Below are 17,661 nucleotides of genomic sequence, written 5' to 3'. Positions count from 1 at the left end.
TTGTTCATTATTATATTTGTGATGTTAATATATGCTGCTGCTTATAGAAATAGATCATTCACTTTTCATTACCATAGATTATTCCCATGTGTTATTAACAATATTGAGAAGGATGTAAAGTCATCACACAAAATGCGAATGCCCTGAATTCTCTATCAAAAGAGAGAAAATGTAAGGTTTGAATAAAATAAAATCCAACTATACACTAAGGTACAAGAAACATAATTAAAATGATAAAGAACTGTTGAATATAATGTTATGAGCAATTTGATGGCAGCTAAGTGCACAAAAAAGCAGAAGGATTGTTAATAGCTGACAAGGTCAAATTTAACGATAAATTTTTTGAACAGGATAAAGATTTAATTAAGCAATGAAAACAGGTAAATTTACACATATCATATAACTGTCATAAATGTGTACACACTAAAAATGGATTTAAATAAATAAAGTAAAGGCTGCTAGAAATGTTAGGAGAGAATTCTTAAAGAATGGGACAGATCTAGAAGTCAAAATGTAAGCAAAGACAAATATAATAAGAGACCAGTCAACAAAATTCTTCAATATTTTTACAAAAACCTTAGATCCCTTGAATAAAAACATATTGGGTTTATTTTGTTTGTTCGTAGAATGTTTCCAAAATATATCGTGGTTCGGCTATAAATTAAAATTAAAAATAACATTTTTTACCAGGTTCTTGGGTCATATACAATAAAATTAAAAATATTTATTAAAAGGAACCAAAAATTGAGTCAAAGAGGAAAATCAAACAAGACATCATAATTTATCTGGAAAGCAATAATGTAAGACAACTTTCTATTAACTTTGGATTTACTTTGAACTTTTTCTAATTCTTTGAGATATACAGTAGAATTGTTTATTTGAGACGTTTCTTATTTCTTAATATGGGTGTTTATTGTTGTAAACTTCCCTTTTAGAACTGCATTTGCTGCATCCCATATGTTTTTATATGTTGTATTTCCATTTTCGTTTGTCTCAATATATATATTTCTTTTTATCTTTTGATTTCTTTTTTGATCCATAGGTCATCCAGTAGTATGTTGTTTTATTTCCATGTGTGTGAATTATCCTTTCATGTAATTAATTTCTTCTTGTAATTATTTTCTAGTTTCAAACCACTATGGTCAGAATAGGTGCCTGTTATTTCAATCTTCTTAAGTTTATTAAGATGTGTTTTATGTCCTAACATGTGGTCTATCCTGGAGAATGTTTCATATTCACTTGAAAAGAATTTATTCTGCTGCTGTTGGATAGAATGTTCTATAAATGTCTAAGTCCATCAGGTCTGACATGTAGTTTAAGTCCAGTGTTTCCTTATTGGCTTGGACAATTCTGGCTTTCTGTCTGGACAATCTATGGAAAGTGAAATCCCCACTATTATTGTATTGCTGACTATTTATTCTTTCAGATCTGTTAGTACTTGCTTTATGTATCTAGGAGCTCGTATATTGCATGCATATTTTTGAATGTTATATCCTCTTACTGGATTGATCTTTTTATTATTATATAATGACCTTTATCTTATTACAGTCTTTGGCTTAAAGTCTATTTTTTTTCTGAAATAAGTAGGGGTACCACTGTTTTCTTTCAGTTTCCATTTGCACGGACTAATTTTTCCATCCCTTCACTTTCAGTCTGTGTGTGCCCTTAAAACTGAAGTGAGCCTTGTGTAGGCAGCATATAGTTATGTCATATTCTTTTTATTCATTCAGACACTCTGTGTATTTTTACTTGAGAGTTTAGAACATTTACATTTGGAGTTATTATTTATAGCTATAGGTGATATTGTTTCCTGGCTACTTTGCAATTCCTTTGTTCCTTTCTTCTTTACCTCTTCCTGTGTGAATGATATTTTTCTGTTGTGGTATAGTTGGATTCCTGTCTCTTTCTCTTTTGTGTGTCTGCTATAGGTTTTTGCTTTGTGGCTATAACAAGGCTTACATTTAACATCTTATACTTGTAAGAGTATATTTTAAGCTGATAACAAGTTAACTTTGAATGCATGCTGTAGCTTTCATTTTATTCTCCTCCACCTACATTTTATATTGTTGATGTCAAAATTTACATTTCTACCTTGTGTATCTATTAAGAATTTATTGTAGTCATAGTTATTTTAAATACTTTTGTCTTTTAACCTTCAAACTAAATGTATATGTAATTTACCTACCACCATCACCACCAGGGTATTCTAGAATTAACTAACATATTTATATTATCAGTAAGATTTATACTTTCATTTTTTCCTGTTACTAATTAACATCCTTTCATTTTAGCTTGAAGAAGTCCCTTTAACATCTCTTGTAAGGCCTGTGTAGGGATGTAGACTTCCAGCCATCCCTTATGTGGAATTCTTAAAAGTTAGAGTGCTACGTGTTGAGTACAAACCTTTTGCTTCTCATGGAGAATCAGAATTGTCCGTTCTTTCCCAATCTATGTTGCTGTTGCAGGGGTGGGAACATACGGTGAGAGTGCGTTTCAGCCTTTCCTTCCCATTTCAGTGTGGGTATTTTCTCATTCACCTGATGTGTAGAAGTCACTCAGCTAGTTTCTAGATTTTATTTCAGAGAGAACTATTCCATGTATAGCTGTAGAGTCAATGCATCCATGGGAGGAGGTGAGTTCAGAAGCCTCCTATGATACCATTTTGGAAGAGAACTCCTCTCTAGATCAAGATTCAGCCATACTTACTGAGGAAAAAAAAGAATTCTTTTTAGTGACTTTTGCCAAAAATTTAAAGCACTAATACCAATCCTTCTCAAACTCTTCCAAAAATAGAAGAGGTAATACTTCCAAACTCATTTTACAAGTTCAGAATTACATTGATATCAAAACCAGACAAGAAGACAAGAAGAAAATAAAATTATAGGCCATTATTCCTGATGAACATAGATGCAAAAATCCTCAAGAAAGTATTAGCAAGCCAAATTCAAAAATACATTCAAAGGATCATGCATCATAGTCAAGTAGGATTCATTCTGGAGATGCAAGGATGGTTCAATATCTGCATATCAATCAATGTGATACATAACATGAACACAACAAGGGTGAAGATAAAATGATCATCTCAACAGATGTAAAAAAAAAAGCATTTGACAAAATTCAACATTGATTCATGATAAAAATTCTCAGCAAACTGGATATAGTACCTCAACATACTAAAGTCCATATATGACAAGCCCACAGCTAATATACCCAGGGGTGAAAAACTGAAAGCTTTTCCTTTATGAAAACAAAGATGCCCGCTCTCACCACTTTTATTAAACATTGTATTGGAATTCCTAGCCAGAGCAATTAGACAAGAAAAATAAATAAAAGTCATCCAAATTGGGAAAAAAAGAAGTAAAACTGTTATTATTTGTAGATGGCATGATTTTGTATGTAGAAAACCTAAAGACTCCACCAAAAATCTGTTGAAACTAATAAATTTAGTAAAGTTGCAGGACACAAAATCAATAAACAAAAATCAGCTGTGTTTGTATATACTATCAGACTATCAGAAGAGCAATTAAGAAAACAATCCCATTTAAAATTGCATCAAAAGAATAAAGTGCCTAGGAATAAATTTAAGCAAGGAGGTGAAAGACTCATACACTGAAAAATTATAAGATATTGATGATATAAATGGAAGAAAACAGATAAATGGAAAAATAGTCTGTGTTTATAGATTGGAAGAATAAATATCGTTGAAGTGTCCACACTACCCAAAGCCATCTACAGATTCAATGCAATCCCTAATAAAATTCCAGTGACATTTTCCACAGAAAGAGAAAAATAATTCTTAAATGTGTATGGCGCCAACAAAAGACTTTGAAGAGCCATAGCAATCTTGAGAAAGAATAACAAGGCTGGAGGCATTACATTTCCTGATTCCAAACCATATTACAATGTGTTAGTAATCAAAACAGTACGATATTGCCCTAAAAACAGACACGGAGATGAATGGAACAGAATAGAGAGCCCAGAAATAAACCTACACATATCTGCTCAATTAATTTATGACTACGGAACCAAGACATAAATGTAATTTAATAGATGTTAATAAAAAAATAAAACTGAAAAAAATCTTAAATATCTGGAAGTTTAAGACACATCCTTATAAGTAACTCACAGGTCAAAGAAGAGATAATACTGAAAACCCAAGCAGGTAAAACTAAATGATACTGAAAACTCTGAACATCAAAACTTAGATGATACAGCTAAAGCAGTATTTATACGTAATTCTCTAGCAATCTTCTCACTTGATAAAATACATCTACTTGCATCCTATAGTGAAAAAATTAAAGTGAAATATTAACATGGTATTTACTAAAGACTTAATACCTTTAAAATGTCCACACTACCTAAAGCAATCTACAGATTCAATGCAGTACCTATCAAAATCTCAGTGTTAATATCTCATTCTTTTTTTAAGGCTGAGTAATATTCCCTTATATATCTATACCACATCTTCTTTATCCATTCATTTATGGATGGATGCTTGGGTTGCTTCCGTATCTTTGCTATTATAAGTAAGGCTGCAGTAAACATAGGGTATACATCTTTCCAAATTAGTGTTTTCATTTGGGGGTGGACTAAATACAGTAGTAAAATTACCGGATCATATGGTAATTTCTTTTTTTTAAATTTTTTGAGGAACCTCCATACTGTTTTCCAGAGTGGCTGCACCAGTTTGCATTCCCACCAGCAGTGCAAGAAGGTTCCCCATTCTCCACATCCTCGCCAACACTGGTTGTTTCTTGTGTTGTTGATTATAGCCATTTCGACAGGTGTGAGGTGATAGCTCATTGCAGATTTGATTTGAATTTCCCTGGTGACGAGTGACGTTGAAAATATTTTCATGTGCCTGTTGGCCATTTGTATGTCTTCTTTGAGGAAATGTCAGTTCATGTCTTCTGCCCATATTTAATTAGATTATTTCTTTCCTCCTTTTTTATTTTTGATGTTGAGTGTATAAGTTCTTTATATATTTTGGATATTAACCCCTTGTTGGTTATATCATTTACAGAGATCTTCTCTGATTCATTGGGTTGTCTTTTTGCTTTGTTGATGGTTTCCTTTGCTGTGCAAAAGCTTTTTATTTTTGCGTAGTCCTAATAGTTTAATTTTGCTTTTGTTTTCCTTGCCAATGGAAACACATCTAGAGAGAGAGATTAAATATGATATAAACAAATGGAGAGACGGATTGGGAGAACCAATATTGTTAAAATGTCCATAATACCCCAGGCAATCTAGAGATTTAATGCAATCCCTATCCAAATGCCAACAGTATTTTTCATATAACTAAGACAAATAAACCTGTAACTTGTATAGAGGCACAAAAGACCCAGAACAGTCAAAGCAATCTTGAAAAAGAAAAACAAAACTGGAGGTATCACAATCCCAGATTTCAAAATATATTATGAAACTGTTCCTTTGTTTTGTTTCTTAAATTCTGCATATGAGTGAATCATACGGTATTCGTCTTTCTCTGTCTGACTTATTTCACTTAGCATCGTACTTTTTAGGTACACCCATGGTTGTTGCATTGGTGCAGACACTGTGTAAAACAATACAGAGGTTCTTCAAAAAATTAAAACTAGAATTGTCATATGATCCACTAATTCCAGTACTGGGTATTTACCCCACAAAAACTAAAACACTAATTCAAAAAGATGTATGCACCTCCATGTTTATTGAAGCATTATTTACAATAGCCCAGATATGGGAGCAATCTAGGGGTCTCTTGGTTAGGCACCTGGCTCTTGATTTCATCTCAGGTCATGATCTCATGGTTCATGGGATCAAGCCCCATGCTGGGCTCTGCATTGGCAGCACAGAGCCTGCATGGGATTCTCGCTCTCCTTCTCTCTCTGCCCCTCCCCTGCTCAAACTCTCTCTCTCAAAATAAATAAACAAACTTAAAAAAAGATACGGAAACAACCTAAGTGTTCACCCATAGATGAATGGATAAAACAGATGTGTTACATGTATACGATGGAATACTAGTCAGCCATAAAAAAGATAGAAAAAGAAAAGACGGCCACTTAAGTATAGAGAACAAACTTATGGTTACCAGAGGGGAGGCAGGTGGGGGATGGGAGAAATAGGTGAAGGGGATTGTGGTGAACACTGAGTCACATATGGAATTGTTGAGTCATTGTATCTTTCACATGAAACTAACATATCTCAATGGCATGGTTTACAAAAATAGAAAAAGCAATTTTAAAATCCATATGGAACTACAAGGGACCGTGAATAGCCAACTCAACCTTAAAAAGAAAAGAAAGCTAGAAGTATCATAGTTTTTTGTTTCAAAATATATCATAAAGGTACGATAATCAAAACAGTATGATGCTGGTGTACAGACAGATGTAGAGATCAATGAACAGACTAGAGAGCCCAGATATAAATTCATGCATACATGTTCAATCGATCTTTGACATTTTGTACAAGAATACACAACAAGAACATTCTCTCCAACAACTGGTGCTGGGAAAATTAGATATATACATGCAAAAGGATGAAATTAGGCCCTTATTTTATTTTTTAAAACATTTTTTTTTACATTTATTCATTTTTGAGAGACAGAGAGAGACAGAGCACAAGCACGGTAGGGGTAGAGAGAGAGGGAGACACAGAATCCGAAGCAGGCTCCAGGCTCTGAGCTGTCAGCACAGAGCCCGACGCGGGGCTCCAACTCCTGAACTGTGAGATCATGGCCTGAGCCGAAGTCGGACGCTCGACCGAGGGAGCCACCCAGACGCCCCTAGCCCTTATTTTATACCATACAGCAATATAAACTCAAAATGGACAAAAGTCTTAAACACAAGACCCTGATCTTTAAAACTCCTAAAAGAAAACACAAGGAAAAACTTCACAGTGTTGGTCTTGGCACACCCGACAGAACAAACAAAAATAAACAAGAGGGACTCTATCAAACTAAAAAGCATCTTCCCAGCAAAGGAAACAGTCAATAGCATGAAACGGCAACCTACGGGACAGAGAACATATCTGCAAACTGCATGTCTGATAAGGGGCTCATCTCCACATGGAAGCAATTCCTACAACTCAAAATTAAAAAAAAAATGCTAACGATCCAATTAAAAAATGGGTTAAGCACTCGAATAGACATTTCTCTGAAGACATACAAATGGCCAATAGGTATACGGGAAAAAAATGCTCAGGTTACTCATCATCAGGGAAATAAGAATCAAAAGCACAAGGAAATGTCCTATCCCACCTCTCAGGATTGCTGTTATGTGTTTTTAAGAAGACAACAGACACTGGCGAGGATGTGGAAGAACTTGCCATGGCTGTTGGGAAGGCAAAATAGTGCAGCTGCTACAGAAAAAGCATAGAAGTCTTTAAAAAATGAAAAATAGAACAGCCACGGGATCCAGGAATCCCACTGCTGGGTATGTACTCAAAAGAACCGAAGTCGGTCTGCTTCTCCCAGGCTCGGTGCAGCACTGCTCACAACAGCCAAGACGTGTAAACAGCGCGATTGCCCGTGAACGTGTGAGCAGATCAAGAGACTGTGGTCTAATTGCTGGGTTGTAGGGTAGTTCCATTTTTGATCTTCTGAGGACTCTCCATACTGTTTTCCAGAGCGGCTGCCCCAGCAATCGCCCTAGTAGGTATTTATCCAAAGGTTATGAAAATGCTGACTCGAAGGGGCACATGCACCCCGATGTCAACAGCAGCGCTATCAACAAAAGCCAAATTACGGAAAGAGCCCAAATGTCCATTGACTGACAAACGGATAAAGAAGCTGTGGTCCATATACATACAGTGGAATATTACTTGGCTATCGAAAGAAGGAAATCTTACCATTTGCAACAACGTGAATGGAACCGGAGGGTATGATGCTAAGTGAAATAAGTCATAGAAAGACAAATATTGTAAGATTTCACTCATATGTGGAATTTAAGAAACAAAACAGATGAACATAGGGGAAGGGAAGGAAAAATAAGATAAAAACAGAGAGGGAGGCAAACCCTAAGGGGCTCTTAAATGCAGAGAACAAACTGAGGGTTGCTGGAGGGGAGGGGCTGGACAGAGATGGGCATTGAGGAGGGCACTTGTTGGGATGAGCACTGGGTGTTGTAGGTAAGTGATGAACCACTGGGCTCTACTCCCGAAACCATTACCACACTGTATGCTAACTAACTTGAATTTAAATAAATTAATTTTTAAAAAGAAACTGTGGTTTATGCATACAGTGTAATACTTGCTACTCAGCCTTTCAAAAGAAGGACATTTTGCAACATGGGTAAACGTGAGGACATTATGCTAAGCAAAATAAGCCAGTCACTGGAAGACAAAAATTGTATGATTCCACGTGTATGAGTTATCTGAAATAGTCAAGTCCGTAGAATCAGAGTGGAGTGGTGGTTGCCAGGGGTGAAGCGGTGGGGTTATTACCAGGCATAAGTTTCGGTCAAACGAGAGGAATATGCTGTAGAGATGTGCTGTGCAACATTGTACCCACAATCAACAATAATATTGTGTCCTTAAACGTTTAGTAGGCAGTAGATCTTACGTTGTGTTCTTTCCAGAATAAAATTTTTAAAAATGTAAAATCCTAAACAACCATTCACATAGTTAAATGAGTGAGTTCTGGTCCCTCATACAATTGAGACGCTGAAGGAGAAAGCCACCGGCTCAGGAAGGCAACAGTTACACAGTATTCAGCAAAAAAAAAAAAAAAAAAAAAAGTGCAGGCCCTGTGTGGGGTGTGATCATATTTTTGTAAAAGAAAAAAACAAATAGAATTCACGGGCACCCCCAAGCCTCCTCCCCCGGCAGGTTTGAAAGTGGAAACTACGAGCCTCCAACAGAGGTTGGGACAGTGATTGGGGTAAACAGAGCAACATCCTCGATGTGGTCTCCACTTTCTAATCTCCTGAACTTTTCATACACATTTTGGTTTTATAATTTTGAAAAGAAAAGCAGTATTTCTCAAATATTATGCCCCACCAGCTCCTCCTCCAGGAACAGAAGTATATTCAGGGTGGTCTTCTCCCACTCGTGGGGGGTGATCTGCACAGGGTCAGCCTCTGCTGGAGTGGGGGGGACCAACAGTAGGCACAGACCGACCCAGAAGAGAACTGTTTTCCTGATAGATGGGTTCAGCTCACAGCGGAACGGTGCACCTGCGGTGGGGGGGGGCGGGGCTGACAGAACAGCTTAGGGCCCAGGAGTTCACACCTGTGGCCCCTGAGAGGACAGGCCACTGAGGGCCACAGGGTCTGTGCTGCTCTTCCGCTCACCCGTCTGGGGTCCCAAGGGACTTGTGGGCTTTGGTTCCTGGCTCTGCGGGTGAGGGGGGATCGGACAAAGGGTGGTGAGAGGGGATCTGGGAGAACCGGGGGTCCCAGTGCACTGCAGAGGCCAGAAGACAAACAGACACCTAATGGGCCATTCAAGGCTCCACGTCCCAGCCGTGCAGGTGGAGAGATCTTCCCAATCAGAGGGACGTCAAGGTGCAGGTGCCTTGATATCTTGATATGCTACCTGGTTGATGCAACAAGATGAGGAAGCTGAGGTGAGCGGAGACCATTCCCTCCCCTGCTTCCTGTAGCAAGACCCAGGAGCTTCCTGTAGCCCGAACATGGGGCACCCGGCCAGACTCTCACTGGGACCCCAGGTGCCCTCCCCTGCCCCGTCCCCACTCTCTCTTCATTGCACAGGAAGCCGGAGCTGAGTGAGGGAGGGTGAGAGTCCTCAGTCCGCATTATCATCCGTACAGACATGGGTCAGGAGCTCGGGAGACCCTGGGAGAGAAGGTACCAGCCGTGTGATCTTGAATGAGTCATGGCCCTCAGCTGGAAAAGGTAGGGTCAACACAGCCACCCCTCACGGCTGCCGGGGGTGAGAGGACACTGTGTGTGTAAGGGAGGCATGAGGGCTGTGGTATACAGTAAGCACTCAGGGCCCGCTCTCAGCAGTGAAGTGTTGACCACACTCCTGCTCTGGCCAGCCCTGTCCCAGGCTTCAGGGTCATTTCAACCCCCTTTAGGGACAGGTTTTTATTATAATGAGAGGATCGCAGCATCAGCCTCCTTCATCGCCTTAAATGCGTTTCTCAGGCTCAGATCGGTACCACCGGACTACTGGGCACATGCTTCTAAGGGACATGCGCACCGTGTGGGGGACGGAAATGAATTAGACCAAGTCGGGCCCTGGGGGTCTCAGGGCTCTGCGGGAATGCAGACGGGGAAGCAAACACCTGCAGTTTGATGTGACAAGGGCAGTGAGAGGGGCGTGACCAGGTGGCTGATGGCACAGAGGAGGAAAGAGTCACACCAGAGAGGTGATGGAGAACTCAGGGGGAGATGTGCAAGCCGGTCACACCCACAGGGTGGACAGGGGTAGACATTCTGGGCAAAAGAAGAGAACTGGAGAATCGGCCGGGCATGATCTCTGGGTTGGAGCCGAGGTCTCCCGGCAGCCTGGGAGCAAGACCTTTCTGGGGGTCCCTTCCAGGTGACAGGGGTCCTTCAGGTGACGGGGACGCTGTCACCTCATTTGCATTAGGGAGCAATAGAATCTGAATGGAGGACTGGACGAGTCCACACAGGGAGCTCCGTGTGGGGAACAAAGCAGGGAATGGACAGGCTGGAGCTCATGGCCAAACCACAGCAGCCAGTCAGGTGAGAGAAGGGCCTGGAGTCGACAGGAGGGGCGGAGGCAGAAACGGTGGATGGGGATTGGCAGGGCACAGCACAGCACGGAGGTTGCAGGGGAGGGTGTGGGCAGGGTCTGGGGTGGCTGGTGGTGGTGACATCCTTAGCCTGGACGTGAGCGTGTGAACAAGCAGTTTTGAACAGGATGACCTAGGTTGTGACCATTTGGAAATATGGGTTGAGAGAGAGACAGAGAGAAGTGTGAGTCAGACACGTAATTATCAGCTGTTCTCAAAGTGCGGTCCCCGGGCCAGCATCATCATGCTGTGCTGCTTCTAGTGTGGTCGTGTTTCCTCTTGGATGGCACGTCACCAGACAGAGACACCGCAATTCACTCCTGTCGCTTCCCATTCATAGCTGTCGTGATCAGTGCTGCAGAGAAGTCTTATACTGGTCTCTGTGCACGTGTGTGTGCATTTCTGTTGGGTAAATACCTTCGACGGGGAACGTGAAATCATAGGTCAGGCCAGGTAGCTTCAACGTCAGTAGAAAGTCCAAACTTCTTGTCTTCATTTGCAATCCCTTCTGGTTTGCTCTGGACCTCGACACCACTGGTTATGGCCCGTCTGCTTAATTTAGAAAGGTAGAAGTGTCTTTCCTTTCACAAGTAAAGCCACCTGATCCTGGAATCTTTTTCATGGCAAGATTACATTTATGGATAACTATGAGCTTTCAGATCCTCTACTTCTTGGGTGGTCAGTTTTGGTGGGTGATATTCTTCCAGTAGTTTTCCAATTTCGTCAACATTTCAAGTGTATTCGCACAAAATTATTCATGACATCCTCTCAGGATCCACTCTGTGTTTTTAGGATTGTGGTGAGACCTTCCTTTCATTCCCAGCATCAGTATTTCTGCCTTCTCTCCTCATCCTTCCAGAGTCTTGTGATGCTGTCCGTCTTTTCAAATAATTACCTTCGGTATAATGTCTCTCTCCTGTTTGCTGGCTTTCTACTTAATACATTTTGTTCTTTACCTTCTTCCCTGCTATTTTCTTGGGACTTCACCCAATAATCTTTTTATTATAACATTTTCAGATGAATACTGAGCTCTTGATTTCCTGCTTTTCTTCTTTTCTAACATATGTATTTAAGCCTATAAATTTCCCTTTAAACACTGACTTGGATGCATCCTAGCTACTATTTTTGTTACTTGTCTTATGCAATTTTCAAATTTCAAAATTATTGTTTAGACCCGTGGCTTATTTAGAAGTTATGTTTTAAGTTAAAAAAACACATGAAGGTTTTAAAATGCTCTATTCATGATTTATGTTAGGTTTACTTTAAATTGCACACAGATATACTTTGTATACCTTCAGTCCTTTGGAATTTGTTGAAAGCTGCTCGGTGTCCAGAAGGTAGTCCACGTGTGAATCTCCTCTTTGTAAACCTGAAAATAGTGTGCAGGGTACATCCTTTGATGGCTGGATACGGAAGACGAGCCCATTTTTGCTTTGTATATATTGAGGCTCTTCTGTTAGATAGTTGCACGTTAGACATTGTTGCTCGTCTTCTTAGTGAACCAAATGTTTTGTCATCACTAGAAAGTGTCCTCTTCTCAATTACTGCTTCCTGTCTTGAAGTCTACTTTAGGATTAGTATAGCAACTCTAGTTTTCGATGTTTTTTTGCTGAAATGTTAGTTTGCTGTGTATCTTTCCATCAGTTATTTAAAAAAAATTTTTATACATTTATTTATTTTTGAGACAGAGAGAGACAGAGCATGAGCAGGGAGAGGCAGAGAGAGAGGGAGACACAGAATCCAAAGCAGGCTCCAGGCTCCGAGCTGTCAGCGCAGAGCCCGACGCGGGGCTCGAACCCACAAACCGTGAGATCATGACCTGAGCCGAAGTCGGACGCTCAACTGACTGAGCCACCCAGGCACCCCTCTATCACTTATTTTAAACACTTTTTTATGTTTGCTTTTTATGTCTCTTATCAACATATTGTTAAGTTTTGTTTCTTCAGCCTAATAGTACATACCTCTTAATTGGAAACTTTATTCCATTTACATTATACAATATACTTTAGTTCTTTACATAATACTGACATATTTAGGTTTTATGCACACCATGATCTTTAGTGCTTTTACTCTCTTGTCTATTTTTCTCACTTTTCTTTCATTTCCTCACATTTGTTGAAAAAAAGTATTATTCTACTTTTTCTTTATATTAGCTTGGAAGTTTTTTATTTGTTTACTCTTTTTTTTTTAGTGGTTGCAAGCAAACTACAACTTGCATTTTTTGTTTTGTTTTTAATATTTATATTATAGTAATTCTTTTTTTCAAATTTTTATTTAAATTCTAGTTAGTTAATATATAGTGTAATATTGATTTCAGGAGTAGAATTTAGTGACTCATCACTTACATATAACACCCTGTGCTCATCATAACGTGCCCTCCTTAGAACCCATCACCCATCTAGGCCGTCACCCATCCACCTCCCTCCATCAACTCTCAGTTTGTCTAGAGTTAGGAGTCTCTTATGGTTTGTTTCCCTCTCTCTTTCTTTCCCCTCCCCTTATGTTCATCCGTTTTTTTCTTAAATTCCACATATGAGTAAATCCCATGGTATTTGTCTTTCTCTGACTAACTTATTTCGCTTAGCATAATACTCTCTAGCTCCATCCACGTTGTTGCAAATGGCAAGATTTCATTCTTTTTGATGGCTGGGTAATATATATATATATATATATATATATATATATATATGTGTGTGTGTGTGTGTGTGTGTGTGTATGTGTACATATATATATATATGTATATGTATATATATACCATCTTTTTATCCATTCATCAGCCGATGGACATTTGAGTTCTTTCTATAGTTTGGCTATCGTTGATGCTAAAACAGTTGCTAAACGGTTGCTAAAACATTGGGGTGCATGTACCCCTTAGAATCTGTATTTTTGTATCCTCTGGGTAAATACCTACTAGTCAATTGCTGAATCGTAGGGTAGTTCTATTTTTAACTTTAAAAAAATATATATTTTTAATGTCGATATATATTTTGAGAGGGAGAGTAAATAGCGGAAACTCTTAACTCTACTTATTCGCTCCTGAATTACATACCTTTGTTGTGGTGTATTTTACTCTCCCTGCATTTTTAACCTCTCATGCATCTTATAAAATCGGTATTTATTTAGATATATCCTTTTTGGGGCCCTTTTCTTAACTTTCATTCTTTCTGTCATGACTGACCTTCCAACCAGTGGTCAGTTTCCTGCTCCTGAAGGTCACTCTCGGGTATTCCCTCTAGTGTGTGTCTACTGATAACAGATTCTCTCTGTTTAGTTTTATTTAATTTATTTTAGACATATGCTTCTTACTTTTTGTTATGGATGTTCTCAAACACACACACATAAAACTAGAGTAGTAATGACCTACCTATTCTCACCAACCAACTTCAAAATTATCAACTTAGAGTCAATCATATTTAATCCCTATAAATAATGTGGACTTTAAAGAAAGACAACCTCAATGTTACCATTATTCATAAAACAATTAATAATTACTTCTTAATATTATAAAAATTTTCATGTAGTATTTTGATTTTCCTGATTGCTAATTTTTCTTTTACAGTTTGTTTTGAAACAGTGTTCAGAAGGCCCACTGTGTTTTGCTGATGCCTCTTAAGTCTCTAATTCCCTGGTTGCCAGTCCCTCTATATTTATTTTATTTTATTTGTTTTTAAATGTTTATTTATTTATTTTGAGAGAGAGGGTGCAGGGGAGAGGCAGAGAGTGAGAACCCCAAGCAGATTCCATGCTGTCAGTGCAGAGCCCTACTCGGGGCTTGATCCCACGAACCTCGAGATCATGACTTGAGCCGAAATCAAGATTCAGATGCTTTACTGACTGAGCTACCCAGGCACCCCCCTCTATTTTTATTTTAAAGTATGACTTCAATTTATTTACTGAAGAAAACAGGTAGTTATCCTGCAGAGATGCTCAGATGGATTTTGCCGATCGCATCCTGGTAGTGGCCATTAGTAACCACTACCTAGATTCGTTATTTTGTTAGGGGTTTATAAGATGATGATATGCAAATTCTGTAATTCATTCTTTATTTATTAGTTGCAGTACTTCAATAAAGGGAAAGTCTCTCTAAACAAAAAAAATTATTTTGTCACTGTGAGGAGCAGTTTGGAACCTCTCAGCATCGCCCTCCAAAGGTAGCCAATGAAGATATTCCTTCGGGATCATCATCTCGTGGGTTTTTAACATATCTGATGTGTTTCAAGTACATTCTCTCAGTTTGAAATGCTGGTGAATGTTCTTTTCTTATTTCTCCTTTGTTATTTTTTATTCTTCATATTTTAAATTGAGGAACAATTCTCACGTGACATAAGAGTCACAATTTTACCAGTTTAAAGCATACAAACCAGTGTGGTGTTTTTGTTTTTGTTTTTTTATTGTATCCACAGTGTTGTTCAATCATAACCACTCTCTGGTTCCAGAATAGTTTCATCACACAAAGAAACCCCGAATCTGTCATCAGTTGCTCCCCATTCCGTCTCCCCCAGCCCCTGGCCCCTACAAATGTACGTATGTCTCTGTGCATTTGCCTATTCTGCACATTTTATAGAAATGGAATTCTAGAACCTGCAGCCTTTTGTGCCAAGCTTCATTTACTCAGCATGATGCTCTCAAGGCTCATCCGTGTTGTACCTTGTATTAGAACTTTATTTCTTTTATGGCTGAATATTGTTCCACTATACAAGTATTTCACACTTTATTCATCATTTGATGGACATCTGGCCTGCATTCGCTTTTCAGCCATTATGAACATTGCTGTTACGAACACTTGCGTACCAGCTTTCACGTCAACACATATTTTCAATTCTCTTGGGGACACACCTACATGTGAGTTATGGTGGGTCATATGGTAGGTAGCTCTACGTCTGACTTTCTGAGGAACGGCAAAGGCTGCACCACTCTTAACATTGGTACTGGCAGTGTATGAGGGTTCTAATCTTCCCAAATTCTCACCAACCCTTGTTATTCTCTATTTTTTTTTTTAAATTATAGCCATTCTAATGAGCAAAGTGGTATCTCACTGTGGTTTCAATCTGCATTTCCCTAACGATTCATGACGTTGAACACCTTCTCCTGTACTTACTGGCCATTTGTATATTTTCTTTGGAGAAACGTCTATGCAAGCCCTTTGCCCATTTGAAAATTTGACTGTCTTTTTGTTGCTGACTTGGAAGAGTTCTGTGCATTTCCTGGATACTAGATCCTTATTAGATACATACTTCGTTGATATTTTCTCCCATCATATCCGTTTTATTTTCAGCTTCTTGATGGTGTCCTTTAGTGCACAAAAGATTTAAATTTTGATGAGGTTCAGTTTGTTTATTTTGTTGCTGTTGCTTGTGCTTTTGATGTCATATTTAAGAAACTGTTGACTAACCCCAAGTCACAGTAAGTTACACAGATGTCTCTGTTCTAATAGTTTTATAGTTTTAGCACTTGCATTTATGTCTTTGTCCATTTTGAGTTAATTTTGGTATATGGTGTGAGGTGAAGCTCTTCATTATTTTGCATGTGGATTTTTAGTTTTCTGATCACCACTTGTTAAAAAGACTATTTTTTCTCCGTTAAATGGTGCTTTTGGTCCCCTTGTTGAAAACTGCAGATATAGGAGTTTATTTCTGGATTCTCAATTCAATTCCATTGGTCTATGTCTATCCTTAAGTAAGTACAACACTCTTCTGCTTTGTAGTCAGGACGTATTAGTCTACCTACTTTGTTCTTTTTTTTTTTAATATAAAATTTATTGTCAAATTGGTTTCCATACAACACCCAGCGCTCCTCCCAACAGGTGCCCTCCTCAGTGTCCATCACCCATCCTTCTCTGTCCTCCCCTCCCACACCCCATCAACCCTCAATTTATTCTCAGTTTTTAAGAGTCTCTTATGGTTTGCCTCCTTCCCTCTCTGTAACTTTTCCCCCCTTCTCCTCCCCCCTGGTCTTCTGTTGAGTTTCTCAGGATCCACATTAGAGTGAAAACATATGGTACCTGTCTTTCTCTCTCTGACTTATTTCACTTAGCATAATACTCTCCAGTTCCATCCACGTTGCTACAAAAGGCCAGATTTCATTCTTTCTCATTGCCAAGTAGTATTCCATTGTGTCTATAAACCAGTCAGAGTGGCTAAAATGAACAAATCAGGAGACTATAAATGCTGGAGAGGATGTGGAGAAATGGGAACCCTCTTGCACTGTTGGTGGGAATGCAAACTGGTGCAGCCACTCTAGAAAACAGTCTGGAGGTTCCTCAAAAAATTAAAACTAGATCTACCCTAGGACCCAGCAATACCACTGCTAGGAATTTACCCAAGGGATACAGGAATGCTGATGCACAGGGGCACATTTACCCCAATGTTTATAGCAGCGCTTTAATAATAGCCAAATTATGGAAAGAGCCTAAATGTCCATCAACTGATGAATGGATACTTTGTTCTTTTAAAATATTGTTTTGGCTATTTAGGGTCAATTTCTGCCCCAAAAAACCCCTAAGGCAATTGGAATTTTGATAAAGTGGCACTGAATCTGTACATAAAATTGGGGGTTACTGCATCTTGAAGTTATTAAGTCTTCTTGTCCATGAACATGGAATATCTTGACATTTATGTAGGTCTTCTTTCATTTCTTTCAGTAGTGTTTTGTCATTTTTCTGCATCTATTGAGATGATCATGTGGGGTTTTTTTTTCTTTCATTCCATTTGTATGGTTTATTATATTAATTGGTTTTTGTTTGTTGATCCACTCTTACATTCCAGGGTTGATTTGGTTTTGCTGTATAATCCCTTTAATGTTCTGCTGGATTTCACTTGCTAGTAAGTATTTTGTTAAGGATTTTTGTATCTATATTCATAAGAGATATTGGCTTATAGCTTCATTTTTTTGGTAACATCTTTGTCTCCATTTAGTTTTAGAACAACAGGCCTTATAGAATGAATTGGGAAGTGTTTTCC

The sequence above is a fragment of the Panthera onca genome, chromosome C1 (genome assembly GCF_046562875.1).
Source record: "Panthera onca isolate mPanOnc1 chromosome C1, mPanOnc1 haplotype 2, whole genome shotgun sequence".
In the NCBI taxonomy this organism is placed as follows: Eukaryota; Metazoa; Chordata; class Mammalia; order Carnivora; family Felidae; genus Panthera; species Panthera onca.
This window is presented reverse-complemented; position numbering follows the sequence as displayed.